Below are 22,483 nucleotides of genomic sequence, written 5' to 3'. Positions count from 1 at the left end.
TGATTAATGAACTTCTTATATTTTATTTTAAATGTGTCTAATCATGAGGAGAAAGAACAGATTGACATTTTTACTTTAGATTAAGTCAAAACTTATATTAAGTTTTAAAGATTCATTTTCACATGGAACTGGATTTAAAATGATGTTTTTAATTCCTTGAGTTTAATTGTTGCTGTGTGAATATTTGAATTTAATCTCTGCTGGAGAGGTGAAGGTCCAGGACAGCGGAGATACAGCTGAGGTGTCCTATACTAAATATAAATCCTATATACTATACTAAAAGAGAGGGAAAAGCCAGCACAGAAGCTTTAACTCCTTTCACAAGTTCAGACACATTTACAAAACACCATTTTCAGCATCTCCCTGCTGCATCCAAATCTGTCAGCTCAACCTCTTCTCAGCTTGTGTGGAATCACATCGCTCCTGCTCCGAGGTGAAGCCTCATTAGCCTTCACAAAACAATATCAACAGGAAATGTCTGGCATGATGGGAATGGAGAGGTGCAAAACTGCTGCTGGAAACACAGATACCTGACAAGCCATTAATGAGATCATTAAAAACAGGCAAAAATTCAATTTCATCTGAAAATGCGAGACTTGTAACGTGCTGAAAAATACATCAAAAAGCTGTTACATAGCTAAAAATGCTCAGGGAGTTTTGCATCCTAATGTGGGGCATTGACTGACACGCAAGTGAAAGAAAAATATCAATATTAAATCAAATGGAATGGCAGGCTGTAACTTCTGCCATCCATGGGAATTGTAATTGAATTTCTTGTGGGAATTGTAGAAGCATTTCAATGGAGGTGCACGAAAATCCCCTTAGGGAGACAGAGGTGCAGAGGCTGCAGGTTTGTTCGTGCCCAAAGCTACAGCAAGAGTGAAAATGCAGCCTTGGCAAAGGTATTCCTCAATGGATTTTGTGAGGAATTATATTTTTGGAAATATTGCTGAAAGTGTTCGAGGCCAGGTTGGACAGGGCTTGGAGCAGCCTGGTCTGTGGAAGATCCCATGGCAGGGGTGGAACTGGGTGAGCTTTAAGTTCCTTCAAAGCCAAACCATTCTGGGATTTATGAATTTGTGAAATTTTTAGGAAATTTATCAGGTTTTGTCCAGTTTTCGGCTGTTTGAAGGGCCTGGAAAGGCCCGGAGTGGCCTTGGGACAGCCCGCGTATCGAAGGACGAGAAGAGGCTTCAGTTCTTCTTTCGGTTTTTATGTTTATTAATTGTTTATCTAAAAGATTTTCTCTCGGCCCGACAGAGCTCTGCTCAGCAGCCAGCCATGAGCACACTGTGCTGCCCTCCGGGCGGTCACCTATCTTTATACCCATGGTTACGTGTACAATATTTATCATTTTTCCCCAATACCATTTATTCTTATTGCCCAGTGCACTTTCAGTAATGACCAATCCCAAAGTGCCACCATCACCACAGAAGATGGAGGAGAAGAAGAAGAAGAAGGAGGACAGGACACACCCCAATTCCTCCATCTTACTTCTCTAAACCCCCCTGTACAGAAATCCTAAACCCTGTGTCTCACCCTCTAATTAACCAATCCCTTCACCATTCACCCCGGTGAAACCCTCCTATCCTCATACAGGTGTCGTCTCCCGTGTAGGATCAAAGTCCAGCCACCAGACACTTCTGGAACATTCCAGGACTCCCGAGCCGCCCAAGGGTGGTCTCGGTGACACCTCAGTCCTGAGGTGCTGAGATCCCACAAGGTTTGAATGATCTGGAGCGTGACAAAGGGGTGTCTAATGCAAAAGCTTTCGATTAATGAATTTCTCTTACTGAATAATAGAAAAATCTGGGTTTGAAGGGACCTTAAACCTCCCCTCGTTCCAGCCCTGTGCCGTGGGTGGTTGGTGGTGCTCGGTGTGGAATCCCAGCTGGGTGGAAGGTGGGAATCAGCTCCTGTGCAGCTCATCCCCATCCCAAGGGACAGCGCTCAGGCTCTGGATCCATCAGCCCCCGTTCGATGCCCGCCTTGTCCCTAATCTCCTGGCGGACTCCTGCAGCTAATCTTCCCATTGATTTTGGCTTAGGAACACCTGGAGCTCTTCAAGCCCTAATAAAATCTGAGGAGCTCAGTTTTCGAGCCATTTAACTCATTTGGAGGCAGAGTTTATTTATTTTCTGAGGAGCAATCGAAGGCTCTGCTCGTTCCTGAGTAAAGGTGTCGGACAGATGAGTGAAAATGGAGCCAAAATCCATCCAACCACACCGAGCTCCAGCCCTGCCACTGGAATCTTTTGGGCTACCATGCACCTGTCTGGGTTTTTTTCCTCCTTTTCCTTCTCTTCTGGTTTATTTTCCCAGTTTAACTTTGGAGAAAATCTGTTTCTCTTCCTAACCTTGTGTTTCAGGACACTGCCGTAATCAATACTGCACCACAAATCCCAATAGATCCAGGCTAGAAGGAATGCCAAACTTTCTGATTGCCTCTCACATTGTTTTTCTGTTATTTTCTCCACCCTGCTCCAGATGCAGATGTTTTGTCCTGGCAGATTTGCTGGGGAGAAGCCAAGGCGAGACAAAGCAATAGGTGCAAGTTTTGGGGGATTGGGTGTGCAGATGGGGTCACCCTCCTGTATCCCAGGTGCCCTGGAATCCTGCTCACTTCTTCAGGAAAGGCAGAAATTGCCCAACAACCAAGGCAGCTCAACAGGAAAAAATCCAGGAACTTTTGTCTGGGTAGAAATGTTACTGTGATGGAGAGAAGGCTGAGGTATGGAAATGGAAAAAAAATGGGGAGAGTTCACATTTCCAGATATTTATTTACCTTTATTTATGTTATTTACCTTTAACTAATGACAATATTTTAGTAAAAATAATGTTTTATTTAATTGTGAGTCCCTTGCAGAAAGTCTCTTGTATTTCATTGCATAACTGATAAGCCCAAATCTCTGTCAGATAATGTCTCACTTTTCTATTTATTTAAATGATGAAAGATGGATTTTTTATGACTAAGATGATTTAATGACTTTTTCTTTCACGTTTTCTTAACCAGGATGACATTTAGACAAGGGAAAGGAAAAAAAAAAGTCAGACCAGCCATCAATAAATGGTTTTATTGGTTAAATTTTAATGTTATTTTTAAGCAAATAATGAATTACTTTGACTAATAACTGCAGAGCCAGACATGATTCATTCCATAATTAGCTTGACAGTCACCATCAATCCTGTCTTTTTCTTCAGCTGATTATAAAATCGTGTCTCCTTTCCCACACAGCATCTTCCCAAGCTGCAGCCCATGAAACAGGAGGTTCCTGAGGGATCTCCAAGCAAACCTTGGGCAATTGCAGCTCTCCAGCCACTGGGGGTGAGCACCCAGCCCTGAGACTGAGCCTGGAGCCACAACGTGGGGAAAATTGAGAATATTGACAGCCTGTGGGAGCTTTCAGCCTGGGTCAGGGCTGGTTTGGTAGGAGAGTTAAACCTGGAAGCTTCGGATGGAAATCAATCTCTCCCAGGGAGCCAAGCCCAGCCAAAGCACCTGCAGTGGTTGAGCAGCTCTGGGGGACTGAGGTGGCACCACACAGCCTTTAATCACAGGTCTGAGAGAAGAAATCACCTTGGATGAGAAGCTTTGGGATGGGAGATTCCTCACATGAAGAATCCCAATGAAGAGATTTCCCACCTTTCAGAAAAACATCTCAGTATTGGCAAGATAACAGGAGATGGCCCCAGGCTGTGCCAGGGGAGGCTCAGGATGGAGATCAGGAAGGATTTATTCATGGAAAGGCTGGTCAGGCACTGGAAGGGGGGTTCAAGTCTCCATCCCTGAGGTGTCCAAGGAATGCCTGGATGTGGCACTCGGTGCTCTGGGATCAGTCACAGGTTGGACTCCATGATCCTGGAGGACTTTTCCAGCCTAAATAATTCCATAATTCCATACCCAGCAATAATGTCAAAGGTGTGAGAAGATGTGGGGATTTGTGCATTTGGGAAAATCATTGCAACTCTTTCATTAATTTACTTTTATTTTATGAAAATGCATCCACATCCACTGCAACTCCTGCAGATAAAATGCATTATCTCCCTTTCCTCATACTCCCAGGGAGAAATCCTTAGAACCTTCCTGGGTTTCCCACGGTAGCTTGCAAAGCGTTCATCCCACAGATGTGTCAGAGAATAAACATCTATTTTCCAATGTAAAAAAAAAAAGACTACAACCATATTGGAGTGTGTTAATAGCATTTAACACCTGAGTTTGGCAGCGGTGCTGCTGTTGGGAAGCCAACTCTCAGCGCTCCCTCTGCAAGAAGAAACTCCTCTGGTTACAAGTGGCTCGCAATCCTCGCGGTGTTTTTATTCTGCACTTCGCACTTGTGCTCGCTGACAGATTTAGAGCGCTTTGTGGAAGCAATAATTGGCCTGGAAACACAGCTGGCAGGCTTCCCCAGCAAGGAGCAGGGATTGCACTGCCTGAGGTCTTTGCTGAGCTGCTGAAACCCTTGGAAAGAGGCTCCAGGACTGTGGTGGTGTTCACAGGGGTCCCAGGATGAGGTGAGAGATGAGAGTGTTGACTCCATGTTTCAAAAGGCTGATTTATTATTTTATGATATGTATTATATTAAAAGAAAATGATATATTAAAACTGTACTAAAAGAAAAGAACAAAGGAGTTCATCAGAAGGCTAGCAAGGAATAGAATGGAATGATAATAAAATCTTCTGACTGACTGAGAGTCTGAGCCAGCTGACTGTGATTGGCCATTAATGAGAAACAACCCCATGAGACCAATCCCAGATGCACCTGTTGCATTCCACAGCAGCAGATAATCAATGTTTGCATTTTGTTCCTGAGGCCTCTCAGCTTCTCAGGAGGAAAAATCCTAAGAAAAGGATTTTTCATAAAACATGTCTGTGACCCGGGACTGCCGTGTCCTTCCAGGAGTGCTGGGAGCTGTGGCCCTCTCCACCTCCCCAGGAGCTCTGTGGGACCTGGTGCAGGAGATTTACAGAGTCTGGAATGCCAGGACACAGGGATGGCTTCATGCTCACAGAGACGAGGTTCAGATTGGATATTGGGAGGGAATTCTTCCCTGTGAGGGTGGTGGGAGCCTGGCACAGGGTACCCAGAGGAGCTGGGGCTGCCCCATCCCAGGCTGGATGAGGTTTGGAGCATCTCAGTCTATGGAAGGTGATTCCATGGTGACCCAAGAAATCTGGGATGTCCTTTGGGGCAGAGTCCAGAGGAGCTGAGCTGATCCATCTCCATGGGGGGATGCCCAGCATGGCATCCATCCTGCAGCACTTCCCATTCTTTGCTGGGAAAGAAGCTGTCAGGACAGACTTGTCCAGTGGGAAAGACATTCCGCTCCATTTTGGGGTTGCTTTATTTGGATTTTGGGGGGTTGTTGTTGTCATCGTGTTGCTATTTTTAATATTTTTTTTTTAAATTTCAAACTATTTCTTTTCTCTCAAAACCATAAAATCTCTTTTCATGAATTCACAGAAGCATGCTTCAGGAATTGAATGCAACGGGGTCATGTTCTGGCTGTTAATATTAATGCTTAAGCCTGGATTTGGAGATGCCTCCTAAAATAAAACCAGAAAACTGCACTTTTGGAAGAGTTGTTAATAATACAGGAGGAGTAAAATCTGTCCCACTTTATTTATATCGAAAGTTCCTATCTGAAGAAATATTTCTGAGGAAATTCAAAGATCCTGGAAGAAACCATAAACAGGTAATATTTAGATTTATTGTTGGTTTTATGCAGTTGATACCTAAGAAACTAAAAAGCTTTCTCTTTATCTTATTGCTAAAAAGCAATCATCAGATCTTTTGGAAGTGAAGAGAGATTGGATAGAAGTCAGTGGGAGGATAAAAATAGAATTATTATGTAAAATGGTTTTGGAAGGAAAATGAAGTGCTTTTCCATCCCAGACATCCCAGTTTGTTCCGTTCACTGTGGTTCTTTCCTCTGCAAAAAAAAAAAAAGAAAAAAAAATCTGATTATATTCCTTATGCCTGTTTTCACTCACGGAAGGTAATTTAAGGAAATTAATTTCCCTCATTAGGTTGTATAACTCAATACTAATTTACTGAAATGATCTTAGAAAGGAGAGGTAGGCTCATCTTTAGATATTAAAGTGTTTCAGTAAGAATCCCTGGAACTTTATTATTTCTGTCAGCTTGGGGAATTTGGTTAAGGTCTGGTTTGAAGGATGGGCTATGAAATCCCCAATAAACATCTCTGCCCTGAACACTCAGATGCTTTAAGGCTGCTCTAATATTCCTCTCACAGATGTGCTACTGAATGAATCAAAACTGAGCTTATACCCTTAAGTTAGGCCCTGTCTCAAACCCAGACCAAAAGTCTCTATTCAGGGAAATGATTTATGAAATATAATTTGTCCTGAAGTGCTTCTGAAACCTCTATCCCTGTAACTAAAGCATAATTAAATAATGAAACCCCAGAATCAATCCAGATGGTCTTTTTGGTAATTTGATATTTTTCAGAAGGAAATAAACAAGAGAAATTACACTTGGACCCTTTGGGAGTGGATCTTGCTTAGTAAAGTCTGCATATTAAATTATAATATAATTACTTGTGTGTGGAAAATATAGATATTCCAATAGCTGGTTCAGACAGCAAAACTATACTAAATTAAAACATAAATAGGAATTTCTATTTTATTCAAGCCAACAATACCAAATCCATTCCCTCCTTAAATGTCAATTAAAAAAAAGTTTTTCCATGACAACATAACAAAAAATAAAAACCCATAAACCCAGATATTATCACCCCTATAAGGCAGGGGAATGACAGGTTAAAACTCGAGGTCTAAAAGTCAGAACCAAAGTGGAGAAGTTGATTAATGATCTTAAAATTCAGGAAATAATGACAAAGCTTCAAGAAAAGCAAGTTTTGCTGAATACGATTTTCAGCGGAAGAAGCGAAGCCACAAGTGGAGAGCAGAACATTAAATAAATATAAGAGAGGAGAGCTGGGAATAGAAAAAAGTGCAAGACAAGTTGGTGTGTTCCATAAAACATGAACAAATGCTTAGCAACATTTTACAGTTAAAAAGAGGGATTTTGTTGAGCATGTACAGGTCAGGGATGTCTGTCCCTGTGCATTTGGAAATCTGCAGAACAGATGGGCAGGAAATTTATGTATTTGTTACATCTATGCACAAATACATTTGTAAAAGGACAAAGAACCTCCTAAATTCAACTTATTAGAGAAAAAAGAGAAATAAACACTGAGTTTTTTGGTTTTATAGCCTTTAGTTGGACCATGGTTTTAACCAAAGGGTTTTTTTAGTGATATTTTGAGGGATTCTGTTGCTGCTTCATCGTTAACCTTCAAAACTCAAATCAAAATATTGTTTTTCATATTTGCTGCTTTAAGTAACACATCCAGCTTCCTTCTAATCTCTCGCCTTGCTTTTGGCTGCTTCATAAATACATAAAAGCTTGCCTTGAACATTTTAGCAGTTGTTAAAGCAGCCAGAGAGATAAAAGAAAGTTAAAGGACATGCAAAGATTGAATTACGGCGTTTCCCAGCATTTGGATGACAAAGTTTGACCATTATGAGGAATAAATCAATTTGCAGGCACTGTGGCCAGCGAGCTGAGGCTGGAGCTGAAACTGCTCCTCTGGGAAATGTGCTCAGAGATAAAAGGAGTCATATTTCTTATTTTGTGTGGAGAAACATGGAAGGGAATTTTAGAGACCAAGAGATATGCAAAAAATTTACCAGGAAAATGAGAGGGGAGAAGAGAATGTGAATTCTAATTCTAAAATTTCCCAGTTACCATTCTAAAGATTTTTCCCATTATTTAGAGTTAAAAGTGAAATATGTACATCAATTACAAAAATTTGGTTATTTAGAAATTAGGACAAGGTCTCATATTTATTATTCTGCTGTATTTTAATTTTAAAGGAATTCTGGGTTCCTAATGAAGAGTCTCATGATTAATGACTGGAATTGATGACCTTAGAGTTAATGAGAAGCTGAAGGTGCCACTGGAACCAATGAGGACATGAACTCTTGGGGAACTTCTCCTGTTTGCTGTCCAAGGTCCCAAAGTGTCCCTGGAAGGAGTGTCCTGGAGAAGGTCTGGAAATCTGGTGAGTGCTTCACAACACGAGTGGAAATTTTTCTCCTTTTCACCCTCTCATGTTTTCTCCTCCTCTTTTTATTCCCCAAGAATCCCTAAACTATTGCAGATATTTCTGAACTTCCTCAGGGTAGTTTCCTGCCCTTATCGAGATTTTGTCACGGAAATGAAGAGTTTAATCCAGCATAATCACATCTCAAATGGCAGCCACTGCATCTCCTCAGCCTTTGGATCGTTCTGTGGTGGGGTGGGCTGGAGTTTCTCCCCTCCTGCATCCTCAGCAACCTGGAAGGAGGGGAATGGTGATGGAGATCCAGCGTTTCAAAGTTCAGGGTGCTTAGTCAGGCTGGGGGCTCTCCTGCCCACTTGCTAAATCAGCCATGAAGATTTATTTTCTGTTGCTTTATCATCATGAATCAAACCTGGAAAAGACCAAATTCAGGAACGGCACAAATCAATTTGTGTGGTTTGGGCTGTAAGGAGAGAGACAAAAAGCAAGGGGGGGCTTTTTTATCCTGCTTTCCATTTCAGCTGAGTGTGTGCTGCTAATTGAAACCCATCTCTGGGCTCCAGCTGGAGCCGTTCCAGACAGGAGCAGGGGGAGCCAAGGTAATGTCTGCTCGGATTTGTAAAGCTTTAACCTGCCTCAGACAGCAGATGAGTCCTTTCATTGCACACGATCCATGGGAGCACTTACAAATGAGTTTCCACATGTTAGAACGCTCTTCCAGCCTGCTGGAAGAGCCTGGATAAAGTCAGAAAGGCAGGCAGGCTGGCTCTGGGAAAAGGAGCCACCAATCTCCTCCCAAGAGCAGCTCAGATTTGCTTCTCTCCTTGGGGTAGATCCTTGTAATCCTCTGAGAATAAGATTTGGTGATTCCACAGGCTGTTCCCCTCTGATTTCACAGAATCCCAGAATGGTTTGGGTTGGGAGAGACTTGTAGAACTGAAGTCAGAATGTTTCAGTGGGTTTTTAGAAACAGCAGCCAGACAGTTTTTTTGGGGTATAACTTTGATGTTTTGAGCTGATAAAAGGAGTCATATTTCTTATTTTGTGTGGAGAAACATGGAAGGGAATTTTAGAGACCAAGAGATATGCAAAAAATTTGCCAGGAAAATGAGAAGGGAGAAGAGAATGTGAATTCTAATTCTAAAATTTCCCAGTTACCATTCTAAAGATTTTTCCCATTATTTAGAGTTAAAAGTGAAATATGAAAAATTTCCACAGCTTGACCTAAAAAGTGTTTACCTTGCTGTGCTGCAATGCCATTTCTTTGGGATTTTTTAGTGCATTTGGAGTGTTCTGGATGTCTGATTCCAACATGGCCTGTCAGTGCTCCAGGAGAGGGGCATTCATTTTGCTCCCCAAACCTATTCCAGGTTAATTAAAGAAAACCAGCTTATACTTCCAGCATGAAAACCATCGATACTCAAAATCAGGGAAATTCCTATTCATGCTCCACTTAAAACTTTGAGCCCTAATGGGGGCTGTTCAAGTTCATCCCACCCCACTCCTTCCATGGCAGGGACACCTTCCACCATCCCAGGTTGCTCCAAGCCCTGTTCAACCTGGCCTTGGACACTGCCAGGGACCCAGGGGCAGCCACAGCTGCTCTGGGAAACCTGAAATACCAGCACAAGAATTATTTGAACCCTGATGCAGAGAGAGTTTTCAGGGTAAATCGTGGTGCTCAGAGTGAAGGGTTAAAGACCAATGTCCTCCGCATCTCATTCTAAACACCAACAGCTCAAAACATCAAAGTTACACCCCAAAAAAACTGTCTGGCTGCTGTTTCTAAAAACCCACTGAAACATTCTGACTTCAGTTCTACAAATATTTCTCTCCTGATGTGTACATGGAGTTCATTAGTGACTGTCTGGGAGTAAAACCTTGAATATTTATCCATAGCCTAAAGCCCAGTAGTCACATTCAGTGAAATCATCTCGTAACTGTGCACTGGTTGTGGTTGCCCACATAATTGGGAGGGATGGTGAAATACTTAAGTGCTTCTAGTGAGCTTTGTGTCAAAGTTATTTCAGCAGGAATTTGTCTTTGGTGTTGTTACAGACCCGGCTGGAGCCCCTGTTTAGAGCACAGCTCTCATTTCAGCAGAGGTGAAGAAATCTCTCTGATCATCCCCCTCTGAGAGGAGATTTCCTGGGTTAATTGGACAAACAATGACATTTTGAAAAATTGGAGGGTTTGGCCATTCCAAAAATATTCTGAGGATATTTTGCTTCCACAGCTTGACCTAAAAAGTGTTTAACTTGCTGTGCTGCAATGCCATTTCTTTGGGATTTTTTAGTGCATTTGGAGTGTTCTGGATGTCTGATTCCAACATGGCCTGTCAGTGCTCCAGGAGATTCATTTTGCTCCCCAAACCTATTCCTGTTTAATTAAAGAAAACCAGCTTATACTTCCAGCATGAAAACCATCAATACTTAAAATCAGGGAAATTCCTATTCATGCTCCACTTAAAACTTTGAGCCCTAATGGGGGCTGCAGTGGCACAAAATGAAAATGATCCCATTTATTCTAGATAATTTCAGGAATAATGCAGTCAGCATATTTAAATATATTTAAAAGAAGGTGATTTCTAAAGCAGAACTCCCTCTGAGCCAACTATTGTTTGGTGCAAGATGATCCTGCTTGGGTGGAGCCTTGTGGGTGTCTTAGAAATGTTACCGTCCCAAGATGTTTACAATTTCTTTATCAGGTGGTTCTCATGTCTGGAAGAGGCGTGTGACACTTATTTTTAGGTTCTGTCCTTTTCTTTCTCTCCTTGCAGCTCCCCCAATATCGGTGTTTCCTTAGAAACCCTGGCTGTCAGCTGGCATCACAAAAATCTGAGATGACACCGAGCTGGCTTTTGGGGGAGGTGATTCTTGTGCAAACAACGTGTTTGCTATTGCTGGCAAAACTCTCGGCTTTAATCCTCATCCCGAAAACAATAATTTCATCAAGATTTAGGAGAGGGAGGGGCCCTTCTGTGCTTTCCTGGTTGAGAGTGAGGATTACTCTGAGGAAAAGCTCATTGCTATGCAGAGGTGGAACCTTTTTAAGCCCTAGGTTGATGCTGGATGGATGTGTTGTCATGAGAGCTGCATGCTGGGCTTGCATAACTCTTTGGAGGTGTTTATGTACGAGCTCTCCCAAGGGTGATGTTTTATCAAACCTTATTACAAAAGTGCTCTTCTCCACGAGCCACCGAACGCTCCGGGAGCATTAAAATGCAGAGTTGTGTCTGGTCAAGGATAAGCAGAGGCTGTGTTTCATATTCATGGGAGAGATAACTCCCAGAAATTTCCAGAAGATTTTATAGGAGCTGCAGCTCTCCTGTGCTGTGGTCACATACAGGGATTAGAATCCCAGAATTGTTTGGGTTGGGAGGGAATTTAAAGCTCATCCAGTGCCACCCCTGCCACGGGCAGAGACACCTTCCACTGTCCCTGTGTTCCACCTGGCCTTGGACACTTTCAGGGGTCCAGAAAGCCCTGCCACATCCAGGGGTTTCTGCTGCATCTTTTAGTTCATCCTCTGACAAAAAAAATGCAGATCAGAAAGAATCATAGGGAAATACTTGAGGAAAGGTCACTCTGCTGAGCTGCTTTGAAACTCAGATAAAAGAACACTGATAATCCCATTACAGAGGAGCCACAGATGCTTTAATTCAATCCTGCAAACCAGGGGAGTCCACATGGAGCCTTCCCTGCCCTCAGGAAGTTTTTGAGCTGCAAGAGAAAAGGTATGGGATGGTGATGATGGGGCAGACTGTGTGGACATGGAGATGCTGAGGAAGAATATCCCATTCCAGGGTGACCCAAAACCTCACCTGAAGGAAATTGCAGCTTTACAGACTTGAGATTTTATTTACTTTTGGTTAATTTGAGCAGTGAAGCTCTGCCAGCCCTGGTGGGAGGGGGCGCTTGGTGCCTTCTCCTGCTAGAGCCCCCTGAGGCCAAGGAGGAGACTTTGATTTTCTGTTTGCAGAGTTCAGTTCTCTCTCTTGAATCACAAACCTCAATTCTTTTATGAGCCACGGCTTCAGGGCCTGCAGCACAAAATCTCTGCCAGTGTTACTAGGTCAGATCTGCTGTCCTCTATTTATGTTTATTTTATAACTGAGCAGGAAGGGTCAGGTTTGGTCTGTGGCAAAGGTTATTTTTCTGTGAGCAGACTTTGATGGACTGAGATACAAAAGGTGATAAAGTTATCACTTTGAAAAAGTCTCTTGTTAGAATACAAATATTATGAATTCATTCCTCTTTTTTTGCCTTGAATTAAAACCCACCAAGTGCAGCTATCTTTGGTTCCCTTGTCTGACACGGCTTTGCCAGTCTGTAAATTTTCTTTCAAATTAGCAGCCCGAGTTTTCTTATCAACCCTTAGCCAGTTGCAATTACTGTCACTCTTTTCAGCACAGTTAATAGGTTTGTGCCAACCAAACAGAAACTTTTGTCAGGAATTGTGATTTTCTGAGTGCCCTGAAGTCGCTGATATTGTTTTAAACATAAGAGCTTTTTTAGACATGGGGGTGACAGGCAAAGCCAAACTTTGTTCTCTGACTTCACAAATTGCACTGGACAATTCAGCAAAAGCTGAGGGCGTGAAGGATTAGTTTTCCCCTCATTTTTGTGAGGGATTTTATATCTATATTTTTATTTTTTTAAGAATACAATTTAAAGTAGAATAAACAGAACATGCACAAAACAGCTTTTGAAAAATGTGTGGTACAAATGTAGGGTCTTTTGGGAATCAGTGTGATGCATCTAAAAGGCTGTTGAAAATGTTAATTAGTCCCATGTATCCAGTACAAAGGAGAACATTTTCATAATTTAGAAATATATAGAACTAAGAAGAAAATAGATTCAGATGCCAGGCAGCTGGACTTGCCTTGCTGTGTTTTCTCACTAATATTTTTGGGAAAGGATCTTTTATGGGAGAGAATCCTATAGAGGTGCAGGTATTTCTTCTGACAAGAAAGGTGGTTTCTGCTCTTTTCTGATGGAAGTATCACTAAGGATACTTCACATCTCTTCCTGGTATTTTCTGCCAGAGAATATTTGGACATTTATCAGTCTGGGGGCTGTTGATGTCCTGGGAAAGGGATCTCTAACACCCCTGGGGAGCTCAGCTGCTGTGCAACCCAGGAAAGTTTGGGGTGGGACCCTTGTCCATAGGGCTGAGCCAGGCCTTGCCCTTTGCATGGGAATTTCTGTAAAAAGTGAGGGTTTATGAGGGATTTTTTTTGGAAAAAGAGCAAGTTTGCCTGATCTAAGAGGAACATCCTTGATAAGCGACAGTGAGGCCGAAGAAGTGAGGCCAAAGAAGGGAGGCTGAAGATATGAGGCCTCCTCTGCCTCTTTGCTGCTTTTCTGTATTCAGCTGTGTGAGGAGGGAGTTCTCAGAAGATTTTTTTTGCTGAACATGTATTAATATACAACACTAGGGGGGAATTTTGTGTTTTTCGAAGCTTTTTGCTTAGTGAGCCCTCTCAAGCCCAGTGGCAGCACTCAGGGCAGAGTGGGGGACAGCCCTGAGACCATCTGCCCTCGTGTCCCTCCCCTGGCAGTGACCACCAGCAAATGTCCAGGGCCAGAATTTACCAACTCGGAGAGAGAATTCCTCTGCATATCCTCTCCAATAATCTGCTGGTTAAGGATTTTCTGGAGGTGGCAGCCACATCACAGCCTCTAACAGGCCTCAGTGGGCCTTATTGCTGCAAAATCTGCCTCGTTATCCCCTTGCACAGTGGGATGGCATGGTTTGAATGAGCAGAAATCCCTTCCTTTTTCATGCTGGTTAGGCCACCTCCAAAGCATTCTAATGGGATTTATCCTCATTTGACAAAGCTGAGGCAATGTTGCAGCCAGACCTCTCAATCCTCACGACTGGGGTGTCCCTAAATTGGTGTTTGCTACCAGGGCTCAGCCTCCAAAGGATAAAGGACAAGAGTTGCTGTAAAGAAAGATGGTCCAAATTGCTAAAAATACATTGTTCTGGGGTTTGAAGTCACAATCATGCTTCCAACAGAGAAATTAATTTGGTTGTCCCTGACAGAGCCTTTGCTCCCTGTGGGTTTCTCCACAGAACTGTTTCTTCAGGGGACAATTAAAACCCACAGTGCTGGGAGTGAGGGAGAAGGGGATGGACACAGTGTAATAATAGCAGGGCCCCAAATGCTCCTTTCATTACTTCCTTCTCTTCACATCTCCTTCTTGGCCTGTCTCTTTGTTTGTTTTTGTTTTCCATCAGCAGGATCCAGTCTCTTTCTGAATATATTTTCCCAAGTAACTCGCTGGAAATAGCCCACATTTGATCCTACACAAAATGCTTTCATTGGGACCAAAATCCAGCTGAGTGAAGAACATTGGATCCAAAATATATATTTATAAAAACCAAATAAACTAAAAAGCAACCTCCCCCCCAGCAAACCCAACCCTCAGGAATAAAAGTTCCTGCTGATACCCTGTTTTTCCCTTTTTTCCTTCCCTTCACTCTTGGTTATATCTAAATGCAAAGTAGCAATAAATTCAGGATCAGGCTCCCACTGTTCCTGTAGAACCACCAAACATATTTGGTCCAAAATTTTTTCAGGGTAGTTAATTGATATTAAGGTTATTAAGAGTGAAACACAGGAGAGGTTTTTGTAAGTCTGGTTGGCCCCAGGAGAGGAGAGCCTACACCAGGAAGCTGCCCAGATTTGGAGGAGGATTTCCACCTCACTCTGCTGCTCCAACTCTTGAAAAATCCCATTCTGCTGGATTTTCAATTCCTGATTTCAAGCCAGGCCTTGGGTGAACAATTCTTACAGAGAAAAAGAAATCTTTGCAACTTGAAGCAGAAGGTTATTAACCTGGTGTGTTCCTTTACACTTTTCTCACTTCAAACCTGTGTGATTGCCCTTCCTGAGCTTCCTGTGGTCCCGACCACTTTCTGTGCAAGCCTTCCTCTACCACCCCAGCCAAGTTAATTCCTGGGGTATTTCCCATCCAAACATCAGCACTGGATTATCCAGGGTTGTTCAGAATTCAGTGCCAGCAGTTCCCTTGGGGTGGCAGTCCCTAAAATGTTCTGGTGGCTGTAGGGGGTGTTAATTTATAATTTTTCTGCTGTTTGCATTTATAGCTAGAAATGCTTGGTTTTTTTTTTTTTTTTCCTCGTGTTTTCTTGGGTTTTTCATTGCCAAAATCCAGCATCAGTGGCTCCATCAAATGGAGCTGATTGAGGCTGGTGAAGTGTGCCTGGCTTGCATTTTAATGGGAATATTCAACCTACAGATGGGGCTCAGAGAGAGGTCAGCTAAGTTCAAGTGAGAATTTCAGTGCAGATTCATAGATTTTCAAGGCCAGATGGCAGCACTATGATCGTCTTGTGTGATCTCCTGCAGAACACAGGCCGTGGAATTGCACCCATTCATTCCCACCTCAAGCACAATGTTTTCTCTGCAGATGTTTGACTCCTCCTCTGCCAGGCCCAAATTTGAGCTGACCTCAATATATCAGTGATGTGATACTGATAGCAGTGCTGTTAATAACCCAGGTTACTGGAACATTAAAGAGAAAAGCTTGCAAGGTCTCCCGTGGAATCTTGTTGGCTTGGCTGCAATTCATATTTTATTTTTTTTTTTTAATTATTTGCTGTGAGATCGATAGAGCTGTGTGGTTGTTTGCAGAAGTGTTTAGTAAGAACTCCAGAGGGAGGATCTGACAGCCTTGTTCTGTGATGGATTGGAATGTCAGATCAGCATATGGTGAAAGGAGGGGAAAGGCAAGAGGGACAGCCAAACCAGAGCTCTTGTTTGAAACACCCTGGAAATTGGGTTGGTGACTAAATAAAGCTTTCTCGCCACCAAAAGTACAGCAACAACAGCAAAAAATTTGATCTGAAAATAAATCTCTTTTTTCCTTGCAGAAAATCATCACATTTTCCTTGTTCACTTTGGATGATTGTCATTTTTCCCAGCAAGATTTCTCACTTTCCTGGCGAAACAATGAACCTGTGAAACTTTTTCCAAAAATCCAAACCCATTTCTGATGCTTCCCAGCCAAATGCTGTGTCAGCCAGCCAGGACAAACATTGCATGAGGTACTATGAGCCCAGTTCCCTGCTCTTTGTTCCCCCAAAAAGGCATTTTTCCTTGGAATTGTCTGATTTGGTCTGACAGGAGCTTGGCATGTGAATAAAATATCCTGGGACATGAGTAATGATTGCAGAATCTGATCTGCACAGAACTAGATTGAAGTAGGAATAAATAAAAAAAAAAAAGGGGGGAGGCAAATGTTGTTCATTTTACAATTTCCTGTTCATTTTGCAGCATTGCCTGAAGTGAGTTGTCTTGGAGCTGGCTCAGGGCTGGGAATTCCAAATTTCAAGTGTTCCCACCTGAGACTGGGGTGTTCCAGCAGGAGGTGAAGTGGGCAATGATAGGATGGCAAATAAGGACAGGAGCTGGGCAGGGAGGATGAATATTGGCAGGAAAAGGGGCGATACAGATCTTAAAGGGTGTTTTGGAGATCGGTCACCAACATTTCTCCTCACGTTTTCTCCCCCCAGGGAGAATGTTGGACTGTGGTTACAGGTGTGGAAGGAGTGAGCAAAACCCAGCCCGGCAGCTTCAGCTTAAGAGGGATCCAGGCTGATCCTGTTGTGATCATGCATCCTATCCCAGTGTCCTTTATCCAAATCCTGGAATTGTTCAGCTTGGAAAAGACCTCTGAGTCCATCCTGTGACTGATGCCCACCTTGTCACCAGCCCTGAGTGCCACATCCAGGCCTTCCACGGACACCTCCAGGGCTGAGGACTCCAAACCTCCTTGGGAAGCCCAGTCCAATGTCCCACCACCTTTTTTGTTCCATGGAGAAATTCCTCCTGATGTGTGTATGAGCACATAAATTGTGGGCTGCCTTTGTTTTCTCATAACTTTCAGGGAATAAAAGCAATAAATAAATAAGTGCACAGAGCTCCACAAACCAAATCCTCAGATGTGGAGGAATAATTTGGGACGGTGTGGGAAGGGACAGATTCTTGGCGGAGATCTTTAGACACAAACAACAAACCTTTCCTGAGGAACACCTCGGTGTTCCTCACTTTCTTCCAGGTCGAAACGACTTTAATTAGCAATTAACTGAATCATCTGCAGGGTCTGGAAGCAGTCTGTGTGCAGGAAGGACGTGCCACGGGAGGGAGGAAGAGGATCCTGGGTGTTATCAGTGTTTACAGCTCCCGACAGGATGGCTTTTAGGAATGAAGGTTTCGACGTGGCTTAGCACACGCACGCTGTAATTTGTCTGTCAGTTCTCTGAAAGTTCATTGGCATTGTCAGGTCGTGTTTAACTCAGTGGGGAAATATGGATTTCATCCCTGGTGATTTCACGGAGCACTTTGATAGCCTCAAGGTTTCCCATTAGAACCACGGCCTCCCATCTCCTCCCCACCTCCTCGGGAATTACTGAGCCTCTTCAGAGGACTTCAGCATGCACAGGACCCAAAATGAAGCAGGAATGATTCTTTCAAACTCTGGGTCCTGTTTGAAAGGATTAAATGTCTGATTGTGCAGGAACACCTGCAGGTCTGGAACCTCTCTGGGTATCTGTGTGGGTAGGGGTTCATAAAGCCAAAAAAAGGACATGGACAAAAATCAGAGTTTTCCTTGGTAGATGATGGCATGTGACAAATATAACAGAGAGCTCCACTTGCTGTGCTGGGGCATGTCCAGAGAAGTGTTATAGGAATATTTTGGCACTTTTCTTCCCCTTTGCATTTTTAAAGGAGAGTAGGGAACTCTTTGCAGCACTGTACCTGCTGGGCTTGGTCCAATACCAACAGAAAATCTTCACATCCATTGAGGAGCCCAGGCCAGAGGTGCCTCTGCCGTTCCCCAGCTGTTGCAGGCTTCAGGTGAAGACACATAAACCTTCTGCATCTGGAGAGCTTTTAATTTTCCATGCTCAGCTATTTAGTTAAAGGTATTTCCAGACAACGTTAACAAAAATAAAAGCTGACAGATTAAAAGGAGCTCTTCATTTTGGAGGTGTGCTCCGAGCTAAAATAATTCTTGGTGCTGATCCTCCAATGTTCAAACCTGAGCTGTGCAAAGCACTCGCTGTGTGGGTTGGGATGGGTAAATATTCCATGTAAAAAATAAGTGTTTATAGCAAAACACTCTTTATTATTTCTTTTCCACTCTTCTGCCATGCTGTGGCCTTTTAAATCTGGTTTCATGTGCACATATGTCATTTTTACAGTCTCACTTTACCTGGTGAGTGAGAAAAGGCAATTTTTATAAACAAAACTTAGTGCTAACAAAGAACCTGCATCTCTTTGTGGTACAAGTGAGCATAATTACAGTAAAACACTGTTTTTAGGATGTTCTGCTGCTTTCAGCGTGCCTGACCCCCAGCAGAATTGGATACACATTCTGTTCCTGGAAAAACAGACATAGAATAGGCATGGATTCTGTTGGGTGCAACTTGAAGACAACTTTTAACCATCAGAAAACAACTTTTAATTATCAGAAGCCAGCTATTCAGCCATCAGAATCCAAAGGACACCATGCTGGTGTGGATTTTCAATCTGAAGCTGGCTTAGCAAGTTGGAGGGCGGATGGAACAGAGGGATATGTTCTGTTCCTGGAAAAATAAGACAGAAAACATGGATTCTGTTGGGTACAGCTTGAGGACAACTTTTAACCATCAGAAAACAACTTCTAACTATCAGAAGCCAACCTTTAACCCTCAGAAGGCAACTTTTAGCCATCAGAAGCCAAAGGGCATGATGCTGACATTGATTTTCAATCTGAAGCTGGGCTAACAGGTTGGAGGAGGAGAAGAATGGAGATGATTTTTCTGCTGACTGCACAGAGCTGGCTGTTTGTTGAGCTCCAAGGGTAGGTCATTGCCAGTGTTTCTGCCCAGTTGTCTGGCCTGGGCAGAGCTGGCTGTGCAATATGGGATGTGCCAGGCTGGATTCTGGATCCTCTCCAGAATTCAGGAGTGGAGAGAACTCCGAGCAAGTCGTGACAATAATTCTGTGGCTGTCTTGGTAATGCCTCCATAATTAACATTTGTCCTTACAGATACAATAGCTCCCTGTAATGCAGACATAAATATTCCATTTTAAATAGGCACCTGAATTCTGGGGATGAGTGGTGTAAACTTTAATTACATTTCACAAGTGCATTTCCCTCATAATCCCATATTTTTCATTAGACACAAAATAACATTTCTGCTCATTTTGGATAGGGTTTTTTTTTTTTTCTTTGCTTTGGTCTGTTTAAATACAAAAAAATGTGAACAAGCAGAGGAAAGCCTGTTGACTTAGACAAATTAAATATGTACAGAGTAATTCATACAGAAAGTTTAATTTTTTTCCCCTCTGTCTCAATAAAGATATGATAATTTTTTGAATCAAAATCTTAAGCCTCATACTGCTACCATCTCTTCAGGAAAACAAATGCTAGATTCATTTGAAAGTTATTATTTAACATGTTACAAAGATTAATCTCTCAGCTGTTATTGAAAGCTCGTGTTGTTGAGTTTTGGTAATTCAAAGAAATATAAATACAATTGAATTTGATGAGGGTCTCTATTGTTGGAATACAGACTTTGCTTTCCAGCCAGGATTTACCTGCTAATCTCATTTTTCCATGTAGGAAACCACAGCTGAGTTTGGGCAGAAATGGAACTTAAGTTTTATTCTGAAGGTGATCCCGGTGAGTATAAACATCACCTTAAACTGGTTCGTGGAATTCATACAAGGGATGGAGAGGCAGGACACAAGGAATGGCTTCCCATGGCCAGGGGCCAGGGCTGGATGGAATATTGGGAATTGGGAATTGTTCCCTGGGAAGGTTGGCAGGGGCTGGGATCAAATTCCCAGAGCAGCTGGGGCTGCCCCTGGAGCCCTGGAATTGCCCAAGGCCAGGCTGGACATTGGGGCTGGAGCACCTGGGACAGTGGGAGGTGTCCCTGCCATGGCTGGAGTGGGATGGGATGGGATTTAAGATCCCTTCCACCCAAACCCTTCTGGGATTCCGTGATTCCCTGAGATAAAACTTCAGCTCTTGTCTAAAGCGATAAATCGAAAGTTCAGGCTCAGAGCAGAAATTTCTGTCGTTTCTGAAAATAGACTCAGGAGTTTAACGTTGCATGTTTGGTTGTTTCCGATTGACAGATCCTTTTTCTCTCCCTCTATTTATTGAATATTATCTCTCCATTCTGCCTGTCGTGGCAGTACCTGAGGTTTTGTGATACGCAGGCTTTGGCAGCGTTATTGACTTGAAAAGTTCCCGTGTCCTTCACATTCCCTTGTGTTCAACTCCCCAGATAAGTTCATGGTTATATTCCATAGATCTGATCCAATTTATTTCAACAACAAGATATTGCTTGGAAGGAAATATGTCCTGCTCTCTATCTTTAGGAATTACCTAAACGTGTTAAAATCTGAGCCTAACTATTTTTCACAATTAGGCTGATGGGGCTTGATGCCTTTCTGAGGGGAAAAACCTGAGAAATATGCCCAGAAGAACAAATCATTAGATGTGATTAGCCAGGAGGTCCACTTTTCCTGATAATTTGTCTTAATTATCTTTTTTTTTTTTTTATTTTAACTCTGGGCTACTTGTTTATATCGGAAGTAAAAATAATCCCTCTGTCATCCTTGGATATTCCCAACAGCCAAGAAAGTCTTTTCCATCCATTCCCCCTCATCTCCCCAGCCCCTGCAGCCGAGCTGCCTTCCAAGGTATAATTAATTTATGCTTTGTGCCCTAAGGAGGAAAAACTGAGCACTCGTCAGTGTGATGTTCTGGCACTTCAGTGCATTATTTTTGGGCACTTTATTGTGTTTATTCCAATACCCATGGCAAACAAACCTGGATTCTTTGCCCTTCACTTCCTTCTTGAACATAATGAATCTAATTCTGGCACTAATCATATTACAACCACTTTTTATGATGGTAATTTTGATTAAAAGGGCCTGATTTTGGTGCTCCCACCGTAGCTGGTTGGGAGGGAGGTGGGTATCCACTGAAATAATAAAATACAAAATAAAACGCCCAGAAATTGACTCTGTTCCAAAAGAAAACCTCAATTTTATGCATTTTAAAGTGCTTTGTGATGCAGAGTTTCTACACAGGGCAGCAAAATCTGAACAATTCTTGGTCCAGTTCATGCCACACTTTTTACTGGTGCAGGAACCTGAATTTCAGCTTTCAACCTTTTTGGGCAGTGGCAGAAAAAAATCCCATTGCCAGTAGCTCCTGTTGTAACTGTCTGCTCTATTTTAGCAATTGCAGGTAAGTTTGTGAGTAATTTTAGTTTTACAGGGACTGAAAGGAATTTTTTCAGCATTTATTCAAAATGCTGAATATTGGTCCCATTTTCATCCAGAGATTTTTATTCATTTTATTCCTTTTTAATTTGGCATTCTATTTTCTCTTCCTGTTCTAAACTGAGCTGTCAAAAAGCAGTGTAGTGTCTGGGAAGTGTTCAGGGAGAAGGGAAAAAAGTCACATTTTTGTGTTCTTTTATCTCCTTAATTTATCAGGAGACTCAGTCTGACCCAGGACTTCAACAGGGAGAAAATACATTTAAAGAACAACACAGGAAAAAAAGGAAAAGAGTAAATAGCTATGAAATGTGATATTTTGGTGGATAAGACTAAAATTATCCATATATTCTACACAGTCAATCAGAAATATTAAATAGCTGAGTGCTGGTGAATTGTGGTGGCATCAAGAAGGGGGTAGGGAAATTCTTAGCCCAAAATGACAGAATTTCATGTCCCTAAAACTTGGGAAATTCTCCTTAAAGATGACATCTGAAGTCATCTGCATGAACCTGATGTTTATTTTTCACAGTGAAATGTGGTATTTTCTTACTTTCTCCTCTAAATACCAGAGAACTTTGTTGTTGCTGTTTGTAATTAATAATTCCTGGCATTTTTGCCGCACATTTTACTGGCTATATTTATAGAACTGAATTTAATTCAACTTCACATTAGGAATACAAATATATTAAATCCCTAAGTCATGGTTCTTCTTTTTTTTTTTTTTTTCTTTTTAACTCCTCACATGCATTTAGCAAAAGCTACATTTCCAGAATTCCCATCTGTTCTGCCTGTAAATCCAGCTAATTATATGCTGATTGACAGGGCTATAAAAGGACATTTTTTGGGGAGATGAAAGGTTTGGGAGCTGCACTAAAAATTCCCACGTGGAGGCATTCTGCAGTTTTCCCATGGAAACTCTGTGTGGGAGTCAGGGGGACACAAACACACCCAAAGAAGTGTGCTCTGGCTGTCACCTGTGTGCTGTCAGCAAGGCTTTGGGGTTTTTGTGTGAATGTGAGTGTGGGGAGGGGTCAATAATCCCAAATAATGCCACAGGAGCCCTGCCTGAGGA

At 42.4% G+C, this 22,483-nt stretch overlaps 1 long non-coding RNA gene across 1 annotated transcript in view; it reads left to right on the top strand.

Annotated features, from left to right (window-relative positions):
* The first annotated feature begins 3,185 nt into the window (after positions 1–3,185).
* LOC141730166 (uncharacterized) overlaps positions 3,186–22,483 on the top strand; it is a 37,225-nt gene continuing 17,927 nt past the window's right edge. Inside the window, exons 1-4 of the long non-coding RNA XR_012581690.1 lie at positions 3,186–4,511; positions 5,462–5,693; positions 7,900–8,087; positions 19,733–19,792. This is a non-coding gene — a long non-coding RNA (uncharacterized LOC141730166). The remainder of the gene's footprint in view (positions 4,512–5,461; positions 5,694–7,899; positions 8,088–19,732; positions 19,793–22,483) is intronic.

The sequence above is a fragment of the Zonotrichia albicollis genome, chromosome 9 (assembly GCF_047830755.1).
Source record: "Zonotrichia albicollis isolate bZonAlb1 chromosome 9, bZonAlb1.hap1, whole genome shotgun sequence".
NCBI lineage: Eukaryota > Metazoa > Chordata > Aves > Passeriformes > Passerellidae > Zonotrichia > Zonotrichia albicollis.
The sequence above is the reverse complement of the archived record's forward strand: the minus strand, read 5'-3'. Positions and strand labels throughout refer to the sequence as shown.